Source organism: Monodelphis domestica, chromosome 3 (genome assembly GCF_027887165.1).
Source record: "Monodelphis domestica isolate mMonDom1 chromosome 3, mMonDom1.pri, whole genome shotgun sequence".
In the NCBI taxonomy this organism is placed as follows: domain Eukaryota; kingdom Metazoa; phylum Chordata; class Mammalia; order Didelphimorphia; family Didelphidae; genus Monodelphis; species Monodelphis domestica.
In genome coordinates, this window is record NC_077229.1 from 88,122,955 (window position 1) to 88,141,334 (window position 18,380).

Genomic DNA, 18,380 nt, shown 5'->3' on the forward strand with positions numbered 1-18,380 from the left:
CTCTTCCTTCCTCTGACTGCCTTATCTATTTTACATCCATATTCCTCTAGCCTCCAATTTCCTTCTCAGGTCACCACCCACAGGTTCATTATATAGGAGTGGATGGTGGATCCTATATCATTCTTTGGAGTGGAGGTTGGATCAGAGACCCTGTTCCTGCTGAGGCTGTTCTAAAATCTCTTCCTTTGAACTGACACATGGTGAGTGAAAAGCTGACTCTTAACTGCTGGATTTTCTGAAAAATTACCCTCAGGAGAGATTTAGATATCTTACCTTATCCTCTCTCTGATTTTCTTATTTCTTCTTTCACTCTTTCTACATTTTGTAAATAAATTGTAAATAAATCTCTTTGGAATAAATTAGATTCCTGTTGACAACACTCTTAAATAATCCTTTTAAAGTTAACTCCCTTACCCCCTTACAGTGACCTAATTTTCTCTCATTCCCTCCAACATTTATCATTTTCCTTTTTGGTCATATATTAGCAAGTCGGATAGGTGTGAGATGGTATCTCAGAGTTGTTTTAATGTGCATTTCCCTAATTGATAATGATTTGGAGCATTTTTTCATGTGATTATAAATAGTTTTAATTTCATTTGAGAACTACAGATTCTTATCCTTTGATCATTTATCAGTTGGAGAATGCTTTGTTTTCTAATAAACTTGACTCCGTTCTCTATATATTTGAGAAAAGGAGCCTTTGTCATAGATACTTGCTATAAAACTTTCCCTCTCAAATTGTTGATTGCCTCCTGATCTTGGTTGCATTGGTTTTGTTTTTACAAACCCTTTTTAATTTGATGTAATTAAAATGATATATTTCGTTTTTAAGGTGTTCTCTGTCTCATTCGGTCATAAATTCTTCCCTTATCCATAATTCTGACATGTAAACTTTCCCATGTTCTCCCATTTTTTTTATGGTCATTTCTAGATCAAGTGTCTATTTTGAGTTTATCTTGGTATCTGCTGTGAGATGTTGGTCTGTGGCTAGAGTTTTTGCCACATTCTTTCCCAGTTCATAGGAAGCCCTTTTCACTTAAAAAAGAGAAGTCATGCTTCTGCCTGGTTTCGAATTTTGCTCTTGATGAGCGTAATAACCACTACATGACAGATACCATTACTTATGCTTAGTTTTCCCAAGAGAATTAATGACATCTGTGTCCGAATTCGATTTAAATGAGGTAGAATTGCACTTTAGCCTTACTTTTCCACAGTTATCGAAGTGTAGTGCCAAAATAAAAGCCAGGAATATTGTCGATGACCCAGGATGTAGTTAACGGTATTCTTGTGGTCCGACCCAACTCTAAACCATTCGGTAAGAGCTGCATTTGCCAACGTCATGACAACACCAGGAAACCCTTAAATATTTCACTCAAAATAACCATAAAGTGTTTCCGCCCGGTTTCGAACCGGGGACCTTTCGCGTGTTAGGCGAACGTGATAACCACTACACTACGGAAACCGAGACGATGTCAATCTTATTAAAGGATATTCTTAAAAATATCCATTTATGCAAACAAAGTATTTTGTGTGTCCCTCCTATCAAAATAATGTGTTCTCAGATTCCAATTCTGGGTAACAAACCAGTTTGCTCATTAGTCCTTTCCTCATCAGTCCAAAACCATGTCTGGAAGACAAACAAAAGACCACAAACTCCTTTACTATACTGAAGTCCCTCCTGATATTTAGGCTCTCTCTGCCAGCCGGCTCAGTTCTTTGAAATTAACCGCCCAATCCACAAAAGCTCGGATGAAATTTGCAGAAACCCTAACTTTGATGGATACACTCTCCCCCCGCCCCCCTCACTACTCTAGATCGTTGCTGCAATTACCTCCTGAGTCACCGCCCCCCCTCGAATAGTACGCTCACGCATCCTCTAATGCGTCGTCTTTTCCTGTGGGACCTGGCCTAGTCACCTAAAGCCGCAGAACAGGAATTCCGTTCTGGAATCTGCAGGACGAATGCCCTCGGAACTACAGAACCAAGGTTCGTCCCTCTGGGATCACGATCTGGTCCTCACTTTCACCTGCTGTTACTCCTGCGGAAGCTTTCAGGTGGATTTGTTGCTGTGCGGTCCAAACAGTGCCTACGGCTACAGCAGGACGCTTCGCGGATGAACCAGGCTGGCGCGAAATCAGAAGTACTAACCTCTTACTGTTAACCATTGCTCACCTCACATCAGCCCCTTCTGGACAGCCAGTTTCCAATTCCCCCTCACTGTCCCAACAACTCAGCCTGTTGTTGATGCCACGCCAGCTTCTCTTAGTGAGTCTCTTTGTAGGGAAAACCGCTGATTTTGGAGATCTTTCTAATAATGAATGGTCCAATTAGATTCGTTAGGGATACAGAGAACGGTAGGGGTAGAGAATTTTTAATGCATCGATTTTCGACTCTTCAACGACTGATGAAGACATGGAATGGGGCTCTTAACAGAGAGGAGGCGTTTGACGTATTAGGAAACTTGAATTTTACCTAAAGCGTTTGACTGGATAACTGACAACTGAATGTTTACACCGCTGTTGACCTCAACAAAGCTAAGATTGCAAGCGCTCGAGACAGTCGAGGGATTGAAAAAGCAGCAATCAACTTCGGGGAATGTGACGCCCCTGCTCTCTACTCGCTGACTGTTGGGAGAGAGGGAATTTCCGCTGCTCTCTTCCCCTTTTGCGGTTAGCATCCACTTATTCAAACATAGGAAAGTCAACATCTAGCCGCGAGCCGAGATAGCAACTGCACTGCTTATGCTCCCTAACCCCCTTCCCCGACGGTCTCCCTGAACAAATACACACAGAGGTGTTCGTCTCTTTTCGAAGAGGACCAATAACACCAGGAGTCATATCTTGACTTGTGCGTGAATTTAAGGAAGAAGGCAGAGTTGCTCAGCCATCAGCCAGTCATCGAAGTCCAGTGACAAGGCAAGTCAGGGCGTCTGGGCTCGAAACCGTTCAAAAGGTCTTGATCTGTATCAAATAAGAAGAGAGCCGTCTATTTTGGATCCACGAAAGCAAGAACTCTGACTGTTGAAAGTCCAAGAGTGGAGAAAAACAGAGCCAGGGAACCACATTTGCCTAGAAGAGACGCTTCGTCAGAGGTGTTTTTTGGGGAGGGCGGGCAGCAAAGTGAGGACTCCAAGAGAAAAGGGCAGGGAGGTCCTGCAGTGCTGGGGACTGAATTTGTTCGTGTCTGCCATTTTGTTCTGATCGTTTCCATTCTTCCCACTGTCTCCGAGTGTTTGGGGGAAGAGTATTGTGCAAGTTGGGAGGTGGATGCTCCTCCTCGAAGGATACCTGCGTTGTACTGAAGATTGCAGGTACACAGAATAAACTTAATTCCCTGGCGTAGTAGTTATCCGGGTAAGGACCCAGCCTTCCAGGCCTTATGTGAGTCGGGGACTAGCTCCCGGAGAGTGTGCTTCACCGGGAAGAGAAGGGAAATACCTGCTAAATTTAGAGGTAGGGAGAGAACATCATATGTGAGAAAGCTGGAAAGCCGAAAGAGAAGACTTTGCAACTTGACTCCTTGAGCCTCGGAGGGCTTAGATTTTCCAAATGAGACCGATAAACCTCATAACTCCCCCTACCCTCAAGAAAATTTTTTTTGCAAAGACTTTACAATGACTACTATAAGAAAATCTCGGTCAAAAACAATCGAAATGAAGTCTCAGGATTCTTAAGAAGTGCCGTCTCCCGTGGACGAGGTGGCCGAGTGGTTAAGGCGATGGACTGCTAATCCATTGTGCTCTGCACGCGTGGGTTCGAATCCCATCCTCGTCGGATTCCTTTCACCCAAAAAATTTTTGATACTTTATCTCCACATGAATTCGCCCCTGTTTACTAGATGAATGCCGTCCTTAAAAGTAGCAGCATCTTCTCCGAGGGCACTTTGGTTCAAAGATCCCAAAGAACATGGCCTTTTCCGTTCTTCGGATTTGGTATTAGACACTCATGTTTACTTCTTCAGAATCACTATATGAGGATTTTTAAGGAACTTCGAGAAAAGAAATGACTGTTCCCCAAACACTTGATTAATCTTCCATTTTATTTATTTATTTCTGGTTTGTTTTTAGGTCGTAGTCCAGATCTCCGCGATTCTTAGACTCTCCCTCAATAAATTTTCAATCTAAATTTCTGGGTATTTGGGTCAGAAGGTATTCCAAAGTGGATGGGCATAAGGTGGAGAGTGAGGGTAGAGGGGATTGAGGGAAGGTGTGGGAGATGGAAGACTGGAGTTTTCGAAAGGTATGCCGGGAGGAAGATGTGTCAGCTACAGGGAAGTGTAGGTCGGTCAGTGACATATTTGGGCTTTTGGGGAGAATTACGAAGGTAGTTTAGTTCGAGGACATTTTTTTTTTAACCACTGGAAGTTTCCCAGTTTAGAAACTACGGTTATTTATGTAGAAGAAATACACACAAACAGAAATTCACTGATGTTGAACATTGAGAAGCCTTTTGTTCACAGTAGTCGTGGCCGAGTGGTTAAGGCGATGGACTAGAAATCCATTGGGGTTTCCCCGCGTAGGTTCGAATCCTACCGACTACGTTCCTCGAGGAATGCTTCTCCAAAGTCTGTAGGGAAGTCTATTCCCTATATTTCTATGGGTAACATGTTGTAGATAACCGATCTTGCATGGTGGTTTTGCATTTTTATCAGAGGCTACCGAGGCTACAGGGTAGCTTGATAGGCTGAAAATGGAGTCAGAAAACCCTGACTTAAAATCGAACGCTGTGAGCCTGAGCTCTGTGTCTTTCCACATGGAAAATAAGGATGCTTTAAAAAATCCACCTCCCAGAGTTGGCGTAAGAGTTGTTAAAGAGGTTTGCAATATTTCAAGTTCTACCCGGCATATAAGTTAGCTATTACAAAGACATAGGTGGAATTCTCATCAAAATGGCCAAACAATTAATTCTTGGACACTATATACCTAACACAGTGAATGGCAGAGTAAGGATCCAGAAAGATCTTGACAGCTAAGAGCACTGAGGTGAATATAATAAGATGAAATTTGCTAGGTTTAAACATAAGGTCTTACATTTGAATGGACAGTCAGGTGGTTCAGTGGATAGAATATGAAGCTTGGAGTTGTGGGAATCTGAGTTCAAATGTGACCTCAGACACTTTCTAGCTGTTCGACCCTGAACAAGTCATTTCACTCTCTTTGTCTATCGATGCCCTTCTGAAAGTAAGGGTGTTTTTTGTTGTTGTTGGGATTTTTTTGAAAATTTTTTAAAGCCTTATACTTAGGAAGAAAAAACTTCAGTGAGAGGAACGAAAATTTGAACCTTGATTTAGCGAATACTAAACTTATGGGGAAAAGGCATATGAGTAAGATTGAACATATATAATGTTTCATTATAGTTCAAATAAGGAAGTGGAATCAAACCATTTCTGTGACTGAAAATGGAGAGCTGTCATATGGGGGAGAGTGGATAATACTTCTCCCTTTGTATTCCTTAGAAGTGCCCCTTTATACATTGATGAAGCAGCTAATGGAATGTATCTTAGCAATTAAAAAATTTTTAGTATGCTCCCTCCTCTCTTCTTTCCTGACAGTTTGGCATTCTCTATTTGTTTTCATCTCTTCTCTACTTCCTTCACCAAGAATTCTATCCTCACCTCTGACTTTGGAATACTAAGTTTCCTTGAAGACTGAGATGAAATGCTCCTTCCTAGAAGAAGCCTTTCCTGATCTCATCCTTCCCATTACTCTGTTTTTTATTCTTATTCCTCCTACAAAATTAATTTGCATGTATCTTGTATTTTCTTATCTCTGTACATGCTGATTTCCCTCTGAATTTAATTCAAATTGAAATAATTTTAGAATCCTGGGTACAGAGGCCCTGGAAATTGCAGTGATTTCCAAACCTCTAGTCTTGCTTTTAGCTCAGCCTTTATAGCCATCATATGGGAAAGCAACTTCTGAGAAGAAACCAGTTATCTCCAACAGCTTCCAAACAGCAAGGCACACTATTGGGGGGGGGGGGAGAATGAGGAAACATGACAGAAAAGTCAAATTGCTACTGCTATCTGGAACATCATCTCCTCTCAGATTCTGACCCCATGAACCTTGGGAATTATAGGGCTTCCATTCTATTGATCTCAGCCATAATATTTGGAAGCAATCCCTGTGGAGATGCATACTGGCAACTGATTCTGAAGGTTCTACAGCCATTGTTACTCAAGAAAGTTCTTGCCCTCAAAAATATTTGGTATTGTCAAGTGGTTCAACATCATAAACCTATATTTTATCTGTGGAAATGACATTAAAGAAGAGGGATTAACATTCATTGCTGCTAAACCATCAGAACTGTGGAATATTTCCATTTTAGTAGTATGTCAGCTTTTTGAGGTCAGGAACTATTTCATTTTTATATCCTCAGTAGGAAGTCCAGTGCCTCAAATATAATAGCCACTTTAAATGAATTCCTGCTGATTGCTGAATCAAAGGAGTCTCTATTAGTTATCACTTGCTTTCACCCCAAAATAGCATTCTTCTTTTTACCTCATACATTAGTAACCAGATCTGTCAAATATGCAGATAACAAGGACTTACTGATGCAATCTTTCTTGACTCACCTTTGAAACTTTTGGGGATTTGGAGGATCTCCCCTATCTTAAGAGGCTTAAAAGTATGCCCTTGCATTTTACCAGCCTATCTTTCTCTCTCAATCCAAATTCTGTATCGTCTCTCCTTTGATTATTATGAGGGAGGGGGAGCAATAAGATTTTTTGAAAAGTGTCCCTCTCCTTATTAATGATATGAATAACACCTAATTTCTCAGTCTGTCTCAGATGGCCTTTTGTGACTGCTTGATGTAAAGACAGCACTGGCTGAGGGTAATGTAGTCCAATTAAGGATAAAAGTTTAATATTTATATTGCACTTTAAGGCTTGCAAAGCACACATAATATTTATGTACACATGTGCCTATTAATTTTTATTAATTTATAATTATTCATGAGTAAAAATTGGAATAAGAGAGAATCACATAAACAGCTATACATATTCAGACACTCCAACCTTTAGTAGTAATAGTATTGTATCATAGACTAAAGATTTCAAGCAGTGGTTGGAGTAGGAGATAATCTCAGTACTATTAATAAATGGCAGGAGTTCTTTCCCATAGTCTTCTCTTTGTCCCCACTCAACTTAGGCTGGGAATTCTTTTCCTTTTTGCATTTTGCTTGCCCTATATCCATCCTTACCCCCTCACTTAAATGTCATAGAAAGAAGTCACAGATAATGTACATATATTTTAATAGCAATAATACATAGTTTGAAGGAATAGACCAATATCAAGCCAAGTAAAACAGTCAGACTGGCAGCAATTGGGGAGGTTCCTTGGACAGGTCTTAGACTCATCAGGACTCCTGGCAGCTGCTGACTATTTCTCACCTCTCTGATCTCTTCTCATCTTTTCCTCAGTGTTTTCTGATAAGTATTTCTCCGTAGTCTTCAGGGAAATTTTGAACAAACGGAGAATTATAAAAGCAATAAGGGCTCTGGATCCTGTGCTGTGCAGGGGATTTGATTGGAGGTTGCTGAGGAGAGGATTTAGAGGGGGTGGCCAATATTTCAGCTTCCCACCAGTCATCTTCTTTTCGAGGCTCTACTTACTGCAACATCAGCAGCCTGGCTCCAAACCCCTCTGTTTTAGTTCATTAACATATCTGAGGACAAGTATTAATGGGAATTCTACTTATTGGAAGTGTAAGGCATTGTAGTCTGTTCACTAAGCAGTTAGAATAGACACTTGGAATCATAAGATGTGAACACACTGACATCTAAAGGTTAATGAGGGGATTGTCATTCAATGTGTCATGGATAGAGTTGGGGGAGTAAGGAAGGAAGGAAAGGAGGGAGGGAAGGAAGGCGGGAAGAAGAGAAGAAACAGACTTCCTGCCTCTGTGGCTTACAGTTGTTGGTGCACTAAGAGAGAAGCACGCCCTCTACAAAATTGTATCTTCACTTCCCTGAACATCTCTAGGTGTCTAGAGTCAGTTTCTCTTGGTATCCCTTAGAAAGTCTAGTCCAGGGAAGTTGGACTAGTTTGCCTAGTAATGGTAACGATAATAATAAAATAACTACTATTTTATAGAACTCCTTAAGATTTGAAGAACACTTTACAAATAAAGTATTATCAATTTTATCACCACAGTAATTTGCCCCTGATCGTATCTCCATCTAGTGTCTCAAGTCCGATTTGAATTGAAGTACGTTTTTTTGTCGTTTGTTTGTTTGTTTTCTGATTCCAGGTCCAGAGTTCCATCTTTTGCACCATCCCCGAAGTGAACCTCTCCCGTTGCTCAGAGGGATAACCTTTCCTGGTGGGAAAATCAGGGCTGAGAAGAAATAGTAGGAAGGGTCGGTCAGGTAGACAAACCTCGGAGGGCGCACAGGGGTAGGGAGTAGAGGACTTTCTTTAAAAACCAACGTATTTTTAATGCCAGAAAAGTCATTCTTTCAAGGACTGTATGTGAGTGTTCAGCTGTTCAAAATCGAACATAGCAAGTTCAAAGAAGAACAAGCAAGAACATAGAAGGCAAGTAAGATAGGTAGAGAAGCAGCCAGTGAATGCCTATGAGTACTCCAGCTTTTCCAACACTCACAAACCACCTCTTTTTTTCCCGCAGCTCCCACGTGTCGGAGTTTCAGTAGTTCTGTGGCTGCCAAAACCTTAAAGGGCTCGTCCGGGATTTGAACCCGGGACCTCTCGCACCCTAAGCGAGAATCATACCCCTAGACCAACGAGCCAACCTGAAGGACGACTTAAAGAAAGTTTTCCCTCTCCATTATCTCGGGTCTCTCCCATATCCCGGGTCTCTCCCATTTACTCTGCCAAATTCCCCTACATCTAGCTCCTCTTGGAAGAAATGATCATCTCTCTCCATCAACGAATCCAAATGCAGACCCGACACCATTCACGAATACAACATTCTCCGACTACATCAACGATTCATCACAAACCAGGGGACTCAGCCTAAAAGCAGCCACTCAGTCGAAAATCACCAAACACACAAGAACAGAATTTCACAACTTTGTCAGCATGCAGACGGTTAACTTTTTAAAAATTAAATTCAATTTTTAATTAGTTAATTAATTTATTTAGGATATTTTCCCATGGTTTACATGATTCGTTATTTCCCTCACCTCTTCCCTCCCCGCTCTCTGAGCTGACGAGCAATTCCACTGGCTTATACTTGTACCATTGTTCAAAACCTATTTCCATGTTATTAATATTTGCAATAGAGTGATCATTTAAAGTCAAAATCCCCAATCATATGCCATCGAACCATGTGATCGATCATATGTTGTGGTTTTTTCCCCTGCATTTCTACTCCTCCAGTTCTTCCTCTGAATGTGGATTGCGTTCTTTCTCAGAAATTTCTCTGGACTGTCCTGGATCATTGTATTGCTGCTGGTCCATTACATTCGATTGTGCCTCAGTGTATCAGTCCCTGTATACGATGTTCTCCTGGTTCTGCTCCTTTCACTCTGCATCAATTCCTGGAGGTCTTTCCAGTTCTCATGGAATTCCTCCAGTTCGTTATTCCTTTTAGCGCAGTACCACCAGATACCACAATTTGTTCAGTCATTTCCAAATCGATGGACATCTCCTCATTTTTTTTTTGCCACTACAAAGAGTGAAACTATAAATATTTTTGTACAGGTATTCTCCCCTATTGTATCTTTGGGATACAAACCCAGCACTGGTATTAATGAATCAAAGGGCAGGCCGTCTTTTAAGCCCTTTGGGCATAGATCCAAATTGCCATCCAGAATAGTTAGATCAATTCACAATTCCATCAGCAGTGTATTAGTGTCCCATTTTTGCCATAAGCCCTCCAATTATTAATTATTTTCCTTTACTATCATATTGTGGTGGCATGAGGTGGCACTTCAGAGAGTTGTTTTGATTTGCATTTCTCTAATTATGAGAGATTTAGAACACTTTTTCATGTGTTTATTGATAGTTTTGATTTCTTTTTCTGAAAATTCTATTCATGCCTATTCATGTCCCTTGACCATTTATCAATTGGGGAATGGATTGATTTTTTGTACAATTGACTTAGCTCCTTATAAATTTGAGAAATTAGACTTTTGTCAGAGGTTTTTGTTAGAAAGATTTTTTCCTAATTCATTGCTTCCCTTCTAATTTTTATTGCATTGATTTTGTTTGTACAACCCCTTTTAAATTTAATCAAAATTATTCATTCTACATTTTGTAATATTCTTTACCTCTTGCTTGATCTTAAATTCTTTCCTTTTCCAAAGATCTGACAGGCAAACTATTCTACTTTTACCTAATTTACTTATAGTTTCCTTCTTAATATTTAAGTCATTCACCCATTCTGAATTAATCTTGGTGTAGGGAACATGCAGACTGTTGAAGAAAGGTTTGCCCGTTAGGGCTCCTATCTTGTAATCCCAGCTTTCCAGGAAATTAGAAATAAGATTTCATCTACATGATTTCATCTTCCAGTACTGTCACCCAGAAATCAATCCCACATCTCTCCAGCTTTCACAAAGTATTCAATGGTTTACTCACATCATTTTCTAGGTCAGAGATTTTGCCTGTTCACTGACAACAGAAGCCAGATCCTTGCACATGCCAAGATGTTCCACTAGGTAGACTGACCCTCAGAAAACACACACGAGGGCAGGTGGCATTCCAGGAACAGGGGACTCAGTCAGTACATAGAAGGTTGTGGCGACCCTCTTAGAGAATCCTGAGGCAAGACCTCCTGAGATGCAACCAGCATCCTTGATTGAACTCATTACCTTCCTCCAAAAATGTCCCCCGGTGGCATTCCAGGAACAGGGGACTCAGTCAGTACATAGAAGGTTGTGGCGACCCTCTTAGAGAATCCTGAGGCAAGACCTCCTGAGATGCAACCAGCATCCTTGCTTGAACTCATTACCTTCCTCCAAAAATGTCCCCCCTCCCTCTTCTAAATCTGTGTCTGTCTGACTCTTTCCCTCTGTGTGTGTGTGTCTGTCTGTCAATTCTACTGTAACATTTCTCATACCTGACCTCTTCTCTCTACTACTCTCTCCACTATTCTGCAGCTGGCCTTCATCACCATACAGCCACTCCAAACTTTTCTCTACTCGATGTCCAATTGTTCTTTACAGAGTACAGGTCTAACCGTGTCACATATTCCTGTTCTGTAAACCATTTACTGTTACCTTCTGGATCAAATACAAAATCCTCGGTGACTTTTAAAACTCCTTTGTAAGCTGATCGGCTGCCTTCTAACTTTCTAGTCTTTGTACGCCTTTGCCCTTGCTTGAACTCTGAGATCCAGTGCCTTCAACAGCTTTTCACGATTCCCCTTCATATTGCTGACACCTTCCCTCCATTCATCTTGTATATGTGTTATTCGCTAGTAGATGATTCCATGTTGTCTCCCTTCTTCAGTTGGGCTCCTGGAGAACAGGAGTCCTGAAGTGAAAAGCAGGTTCACTTCCCGATTGGCCTCAGTCGAAAAAGGAAGGCTGTTTCCGCCCGGTTTCGAACCGGGGACCTTTCGCGTGTTAGGCGAACGTGATAACCACTACACTACGGAAACCGACCTGTAAGGTAGTTGCGCAAGTGAATTGAATAACATGAAACGGTTTACAGTGAAACACTCCTAGACCAGAGTCACTCCGGACAAAGGCGAGTTAGAAAAACTCGCTGAGGGCACGCCATTTGAGTGGGGATTAGATGAGGAAAGGAGATTCAAAAGTATTGAAAGGGAAACGACGCCTTTTTAAGGTTGTAGATTAGGATAGATGGGAAGAATTAAGTTCATTCGGGGTAGCAAGACGAATTTGAGCAGTCAAGAATGATCATTGTGAGTTGTGGGGAACCTGAAGGAAGTTGATCCGGTTGGGAAAGAAGACCAAGCTAAGGCAGCGCTCGCTACCCGGCAGGCTACAACATAACGGGAGCCCGGGGCTTAAGAGCTGGGTGTCTCCTACAGCGCCCAGGACATTACTCTTTAGAGAGCAGACATTCCTTTCTCAGGGATTTACTTAATAAGTTTCTTCCCTCTCAGAACTCTGGCTAGTCACTAGAATCTCTGATATGCCAAGGAGACAGACCAAAGCTGACGTGAGCTACTGCGATTTACTTCCAAGGCTAAAGCGACAGCAGAGAAAAAGAAGGCCCCACAACCTGGGACATTCGGGGAAAGCATTGCCTTATTGCCTACTCCAACTTCTCCACCCTGATGAAGCCCTCAGAAAAGTCTCACGCTTTTCTCAATTCCTGCTTCTAGCTCTAGTTTTGGGTTCCAGTTTCCCCACGAGACTGAGACGGCTCCGACCCGAATCCTGTCTATCTGAAACTGAGGCTTCTACCTCTCAAGACTTCTGAATTTACCCACCTTAGTGGCTTACTGAATGCTTCCCTCTATCGTTCCAAGCTGGAATCAAGGGAAATGTGCAGTGAAAGTGTTTCTGAGCTATGCAACGCAGAACTAGGAACGGTGACTGCAATACGAAGTATCAATTCATTCAAGGGTCTCCAATTAGGCAATGCTTAATCGCCTTGTGTTTCCGTAGTGTAGTGGTTATCACGTTCGCCTAACACGCGAAAGGTCCCCGGTTCGAAACCGGGCGGAAACAAGGATGTGTGAGGTTTTGCTTGTTCAGTACACAATCCCTTTGGAAACAAAAAATGCGGAAGCTAGTCGAGTTCTATAGGCGTCTAAGGGCCCACGCAACTCGTCAGGCGCTACTTTCTTTGTAAAATCCTAAACGCCAAAGAAGAAACGAATTTTCTATTCGCGGAGAGATTACCTACTTTATGTTGGGTGGTAGATGGCATGCACAAACCCCATGGAAGAGAAAAGTGGAGAGTCGTGGGAAACAGGAAATATTCAAGTGATCATTCGAGGCATTAACAGAAGAGATCGGGGGTACTTTCAAGTAAGAAAGAGGCTGCTGAATGAGGTCTGGAAAGTAGGGAAGTGAAGTTAACAAACAAGAGCCTACTATGTTCCGGACACTGCTCTGAGCGCTAGAGACAAAGAAGGGCCAGAAAAAAATGTTCACTGTCTTATGGAAGCGACAACCGAAAAAATTTATGTGCAAGGAACATATATTCAGGGATTACAAGCAGGAGCTCTTTAGGGAAAGTATTTCTTCCATGATGTGTATGTTATTAAATATATTTCCTCCAATTACATGTAAAAACAAATTTTAATTTTCTTTAAACACTTTTTAAATTCCAAATTCTCTCTCTCCCCCTTTCCCTCCCCTCCTTTTCATCTCCCTTCTTGAGTCGGTAAGCAATCTGATAAAGCTATGTGCAATCATGTAAAATATTTTCCATATTAGTCAGCTAGTGGAAGAGTTCTCAAACAACAACAACAACAACAACAAAAGAGGCAATAAAGTGAAATCTTGTTTTCATCTGAATTCACATTTCATCAGTTCTTTCCCTGGAGGTAGATGGCATTTTTTTTATCATGAGTCTCTTGGATAGTCTTGGATCACTGTATTGTTGAAAATAACTAGACCACTCACAGTTGGTCATTAAAAAATATTGCTGTTCAATTGTGAATGACTTAGCTATTCTCAGCAATACAATAATCTGGGACAATTCTGAAGGACTTCTGAGAAAGCTATGTACTTAAAGAGAAAGAATTGTTGGAGTCAGTTGCAGATCAAAACATACTATCTTTCACATTAATTTATTTACTGTTTTGTTTTGGAATTTTGGTTTCATATGAGTATTCTCTTACAACAATGAGCAATAGGGAAGTAAATTTTTTTTTAATTGCTGTTACTGTGTACAATGTTCTGTTTTTGCATATTTCACTTTCATCAATTCATCTAAATCTTTCCAGGTTTTCTGAAATAATCCTGCTAGTCATTTCTTATAACACAATAGTATTTCATTACAATTATATATCACAACTTGTTCAATCATTCTCCAATTACTGAACATTCCCTCTTTTCAATTCTTTGTTACCATAAAAAGAACTGCAATTAAATTATTCCAATAAATAGGTCTTTTTACTCTACTTAAAAAACCTTTTTGGGATACAGACCTAGTAGTGGTATTGTGGTTACATATAGTTTTATAGCCTTTTGGGCATAGTTATAAATGCTTTCCAGAACGATTGGATCAGATCAGATCAGAACTCTGCCAACAGTGCATAGTGTCCTAATTTTCCCTCCTCTCTTCCAACATTTATCATTTTCCTTTTTCTGTCATATTGGTTCATCAGATAGATGTGAGGTGGTACCTCTGAGTTGTTTTAATTTGTATTTCTCTAATCACGAGTGATTTAGAGAATTTCCCATATAACTACAGAGAGTTTGATTTCTTCGTCAGTAAACTGCTTGTTCATATCTTTTAATCATTTATTAATTGAAGAACGAATTAATATTTTTATAAATTTGACTCAGTACTCGATATATTTGAGAAATGAGAATTTCATCAAGGATATTTGCTGTAAAAGCTCCCCCCCTCCCCCATTCCATTCTGCTTTCTTTCTAATCTTGGTCCCATTCGTTTCGTTTGTATAGAAATTTTTAAATTTAATATAATAAAAAAGTATCCGTTTTACTTTCTATAATGTTCTCTATCTCTTGTTTTGTGATAACTTCTTCCCTTAGCCATAGATCTGACCACACACGCTGTGTATATTGACAAAGTTGTGAAATTCTGTTCTTGTGTGTTTGGTGATTTTCGACTGAGTGGCTGCTTTTAGGCTGAGTCCCCTGGATTGGGATGAATCGTTGATGTAGTCGGAGAATGTTGTATTCGTGAATGGTGTCGGGTCTGCATTTGGATTCGTTGATGGAGAGAGATGATCATTTCTTCCAAGAGGAGCTAGATGTAGGGGAATTTGGCAGAGTAAATGGGAGAGACCCGGGATATGGGAGAGGGAAAACTTTCTTTAAGTCTTCCTTTAGGTTGGCTCGTTGGTCTAGGGGTATGATTCTCGCTTAGGGTGCGAGAGGTCCCGGGTTCAAATCCCGGACGAGCCCTTTAAGGTTTTGGCAGCCACAGAACTACTGAAACTCCGACACTTGGGAGCTGCGGGAAAAAGAGGTGGTTTATGAGTGCTGGAAAAGCTGGGAATTTCCCGACTTTGACATCCCACTCGTTCCTTCTTCCTTTGGGCATCACAATTGTAATTAGTCACACTGAGTCAAATTGGTAAAGCTTGGAGAAAGGCACCTTTCATGAATTTCCAAACAGAAATACTTAGGCATACGCGATTCAACCTCCCTGTAAAGATGTTCCGGGGAAAGCAATTCTGGTAACTTTTGAGGTCCAAGAGCCCAAAATATTTCAGATGCCAGTACCACCAAATCTTCCTTGAACTCCATCTTCCTTGAACTTAACCAATATGGGAACCTATGAGATACCAGACTCACCAGGAAGTGAAGAAGGTAGTCATGTGTCCCAGTTCCAAGAGGATGGTCTTAACAGATCAACAACTGCAGAGGCAAGGAGAGAGTCCTTCCTTCCTTCCTTCCTTCCTTCCTTCCTTCCTTCCTTCCTTCCTTCCTTCCTTCCTTCCTTCCTTCCTTCCTTCCTTCCTCCTATCTTAGATGAGACACAGAAAGGCACATAGTGGAATCAGAATATGATTTACCAAGACAAATAGATGTAAATCAAATAAAACCAAGATCATTACCCTTCTTTCTACCTGCATCCTTTCTCACAAAAAGTGAGGGAAAATGCTATTTAGATTGGTGAGCCTTCATTTTTTCTTTCCCAGTCCCAGATCCACCATTCCACTTTCTGGCTATCTCCATGCCACCCAACACCAAGAATATACTGTTCTTTGGATATTTAAAAATATTTTTTTCATTCATTCATTCACTCTCTCACTCACTCACTCACTCACTCACTCACTCACTCATTCATTCATTCATTCATTTATTCATTTGTGCATTACTCCTACATTCCCAATTAGCATCAACCTAACCTTTGATCTGACCAGGTTCTGCTACTGTTGCAACCATGTTGCCCCATCTTTCCCTATATGCTTACCTTGGGCTCTTAAAAAAAAAAAAAAAAGCTTTCCTGAATCCATTCCAAATTCTACCATGACATTTAGGTGTCTCAGAACTAAGGAACCATGTCTAAGGCTTGTGGTTCCTATCTTGTTTTTCACAGTCTCTACTTACTTTCAAATAGCTCCAGCACTATAATCACCATAGGTACTTAGTCATTTCTCTATCTTATATTTAGAGATAAATGTTAACCTTATTCTTGGGTTCACAAAATTGTAGGATGACAAGCCTATAGGTGGAAAGGATCTCAAATGTTATTTAGTCATAGAATCATATAATTTGATTGTTGAAAGAGAACTCAGCAACTATCTAGTCCAATCTATATGTGAAAACAATCACACACACACACCCCCTAAGAAAACAGCACACTGTTAGCTATAATAGCTCTGAGAGATCTGTGTTCAGCACATTTGGTGAGGATTTCATCTATGTCCTTTTAATAACTAGCATAAAATATTACTAATATATTACTATTATACAGTTTTAAGGTTTGCCAAGTACTTTCCAACATCATCTTCACTTCTGTTCTGGAAGTTAGCTGCCATTACTTTCTCCATTTTCCACATGAGGAAACTGAGCTATAGAGACATTGTGAATCATTAAGGGTCCCAGAGTTCCTAAGTGCCTATAAGGCAGATTTGAAGTCAAGTTTTGCTGACTCTTAGGTCCAACATTCTGCTCACTATAACCTCTAAGTTGTCTCTTTGTCTTGACCTTACAAGTCCAATTACCTATAAAAATTAGATGTATCACATAAAATAAAGAAATAAAAGAACACTATACTTCAACCTTCAGAAACCTAGATTGATAGGATTTGAAAGAAGGCAAGGAAACCCCAATGTGCACTCCTTCTCAACCACAACTACTACAAATAACATATTTTTACTAAAACTTTCCAAGGCATAGTGATTTTTGTTTCTGTGGATATTTTTTCTTCACAAGCAAATCTAGCCTCTTTATCATTTATTACATGCTCTGATCTAGGAGACTTGTCATGGCCCCAAATTTTCTTAACTAGACAATATTCCTAGTTCTTCCAAAAAGCACAAATACAAACTCATTTTGATATTTTCAGTCCTTTTAGTCATGTTTCACTCGTCATGACTCCATTTTGGGGTTTCTTGGCAAAGATACTGCAGTAGTTTGCCATTTTCTGCTCTAGCTCATTTTATAGATGAAGAACTGAGGCAAACAGGGTTAAGTGATTTGAACAAGGTCACACGGTTCATGTTTGAACTCAGGAGGATGAATCTTCCTGACTTCAAGACCAGCACTCTACTTAGGTGCCCTACTGACTCCTATACCTGTGCTTTCCTGTTTCCCAGTAATTGATACACCTTCCTCTTCTCTGGCATAGCTTTCAAAAAAGTGGGTACCTTTCACTCCTTCCTGAAAGCTATTCTTCCTTATGCCTATTGTTTAATACCTTATTACTGAAGGTAATAATATAATAGTCATTCTCGGTCACCGAGAGACTACCACTATTACTGAAGGTATATAATTCCCAAGTCGAAGTAGAATGGAAGAGAGTACAAAGGTTTCCTTGGGGGGAGATGCTTTTTCGTGGTTTAAGGTGGTGAGGTGAGATGACAGAAGCTTGGCAACAAACGGAGAAGCGAAATTGCAGGTATAAAAGCAACCTCAGATAAGGAAAGTCGACGAGGATGGGATTCGAACCCACGCGTGCAGAGCACAATGGATTAGCAGTCCATCGCCTTAACCACTCGGCCACCTCGTCAGTTACTGCAGAGTTGTGTTCCGTTTTTAAAAATTGTTTTACATTTGCTGACAGTCTTAGTAAACGCTGTCAAGTTTGTAATTTTTTAACCAGCCTTCTGAGGGGCGAGTAAAGTTGCGAAATCTTTGCTTTTGACTTTTAGCCTCTCACATTTGATGCTTTCTTCTTATCTCTAAATTGTAACCATCTATTTTCCTTCTCTTTCAAATATAGTTCACTCTCTTGGAGCTATGCCTCCGATTCACACTAGACCTGGAGGTTCGGTCTGCAGCCAGGCAGTTAAGGGTTTTCTGAGTGCCCGCATTCAAGGAGCTTTGTTGCTCGGGAACCCTTTACAGGGGAACTTCCCGTTAACAGTCAGTACATATAATTAACTCAAAGTATAGGCATTTACTCAGATACCAAAGTAAGACCAATTAATTGGAAAATATATCCACCCACAACTCCTAACATGCTCTCCCAGAGTGGGGAGCTAGTGGGAAGAATGGAACAAAGTAAACTGGTTATGAAGCGCCCAAACAGGGAATTTATTCTTTTTAATTAATTAATTTGTTACACGAAAACACACAGTTAACCTCCTTTTTCCTACCCTCCCTCCATTAGAGACGACATCTTT

At 40.6% G+C, this 18,380-nt stretch overlaps 8 non-coding genes across 8 annotated transcripts; 4 read left to right on the top strand and 4 right to left on the bottom strand.

Annotated features, from left to right (window-relative positions):
- Positions 1–1,389: 1,389 nt before the first annotated feature.
- On the bottom strand, positions 1,390–1,462 carry TRNAV-AAC (transfer RNA valine (anticodon AAC)). Its single transcript has one exon. It is a non-coding gene; the product is annotated as a tRNA-Val (tRNA).
- A 2,229-nt stretch (positions 1,463–3,691) lies between these two features.
- TRNAS-GCU (transfer RNA serine (anticodon GCU)) lies at positions 3,692–3,773 on the top strand. The gene has a single exon. It is a non-coding gene; the product is annotated as a tRNA-Ser (tRNA).
- A 684-nt stretch (positions 3,774–4,457) lies between these two features.
- Positions 4,458–4,539, top strand: TRNAS-AGA (transfer RNA serine (anticodon AGA)). The gene has a single exon. It is a non-coding gene; the product is annotated as a tRNA-Ser (tRNA).
- Positions 4,540–8,679: 4,140 nt separating this feature from the next.
- TRNAP-AGG (transfer RNA proline (anticodon AGG)) lies at positions 8,680–8,751 on the bottom strand. Its single transcript has one exon. It is a non-coding gene; the product is annotated as a tRNA-Pro (tRNA).
- A 2,746-nt stretch (positions 8,752–11,497) lies between these two features.
- TRNAV-AAC (transfer RNA valine (anticodon AAC)) lies at positions 11,498–11,570 on the bottom strand. Its single transcript has one exon. It is a non-coding gene; the product is annotated as a tRNA-Val (tRNA).
- A 969-nt stretch (positions 11,571–12,539) lies between these two features.
- On the top strand, positions 12,540–12,612 carry TRNAV-AAC (transfer RNA valine (anticodon AAC)). The gene has a single exon. It is a non-coding gene; the product is annotated as a tRNA-Val (tRNA).
- A 2,304-nt stretch (positions 12,613–14,916) lies between these two features.
- Positions 14,917–14,988, top strand: TRNAP-AGG (transfer RNA proline (anticodon AGG)). Its single transcript has one exon. It is a non-coding gene; the product is annotated as a tRNA-Pro (tRNA).
- A 2,694-nt stretch (positions 14,989–17,682) lies between these two features.
- On the bottom strand, positions 17,683–17,764 carry TRNAS-GCU (transfer RNA serine (anticodon GCU)). Its single transcript has one exon. It is a non-coding gene; the product is annotated as a tRNA-Ser (tRNA).
- Between the last annotated feature and the right edge of the window lie 616 nt (positions 17,765–18,380).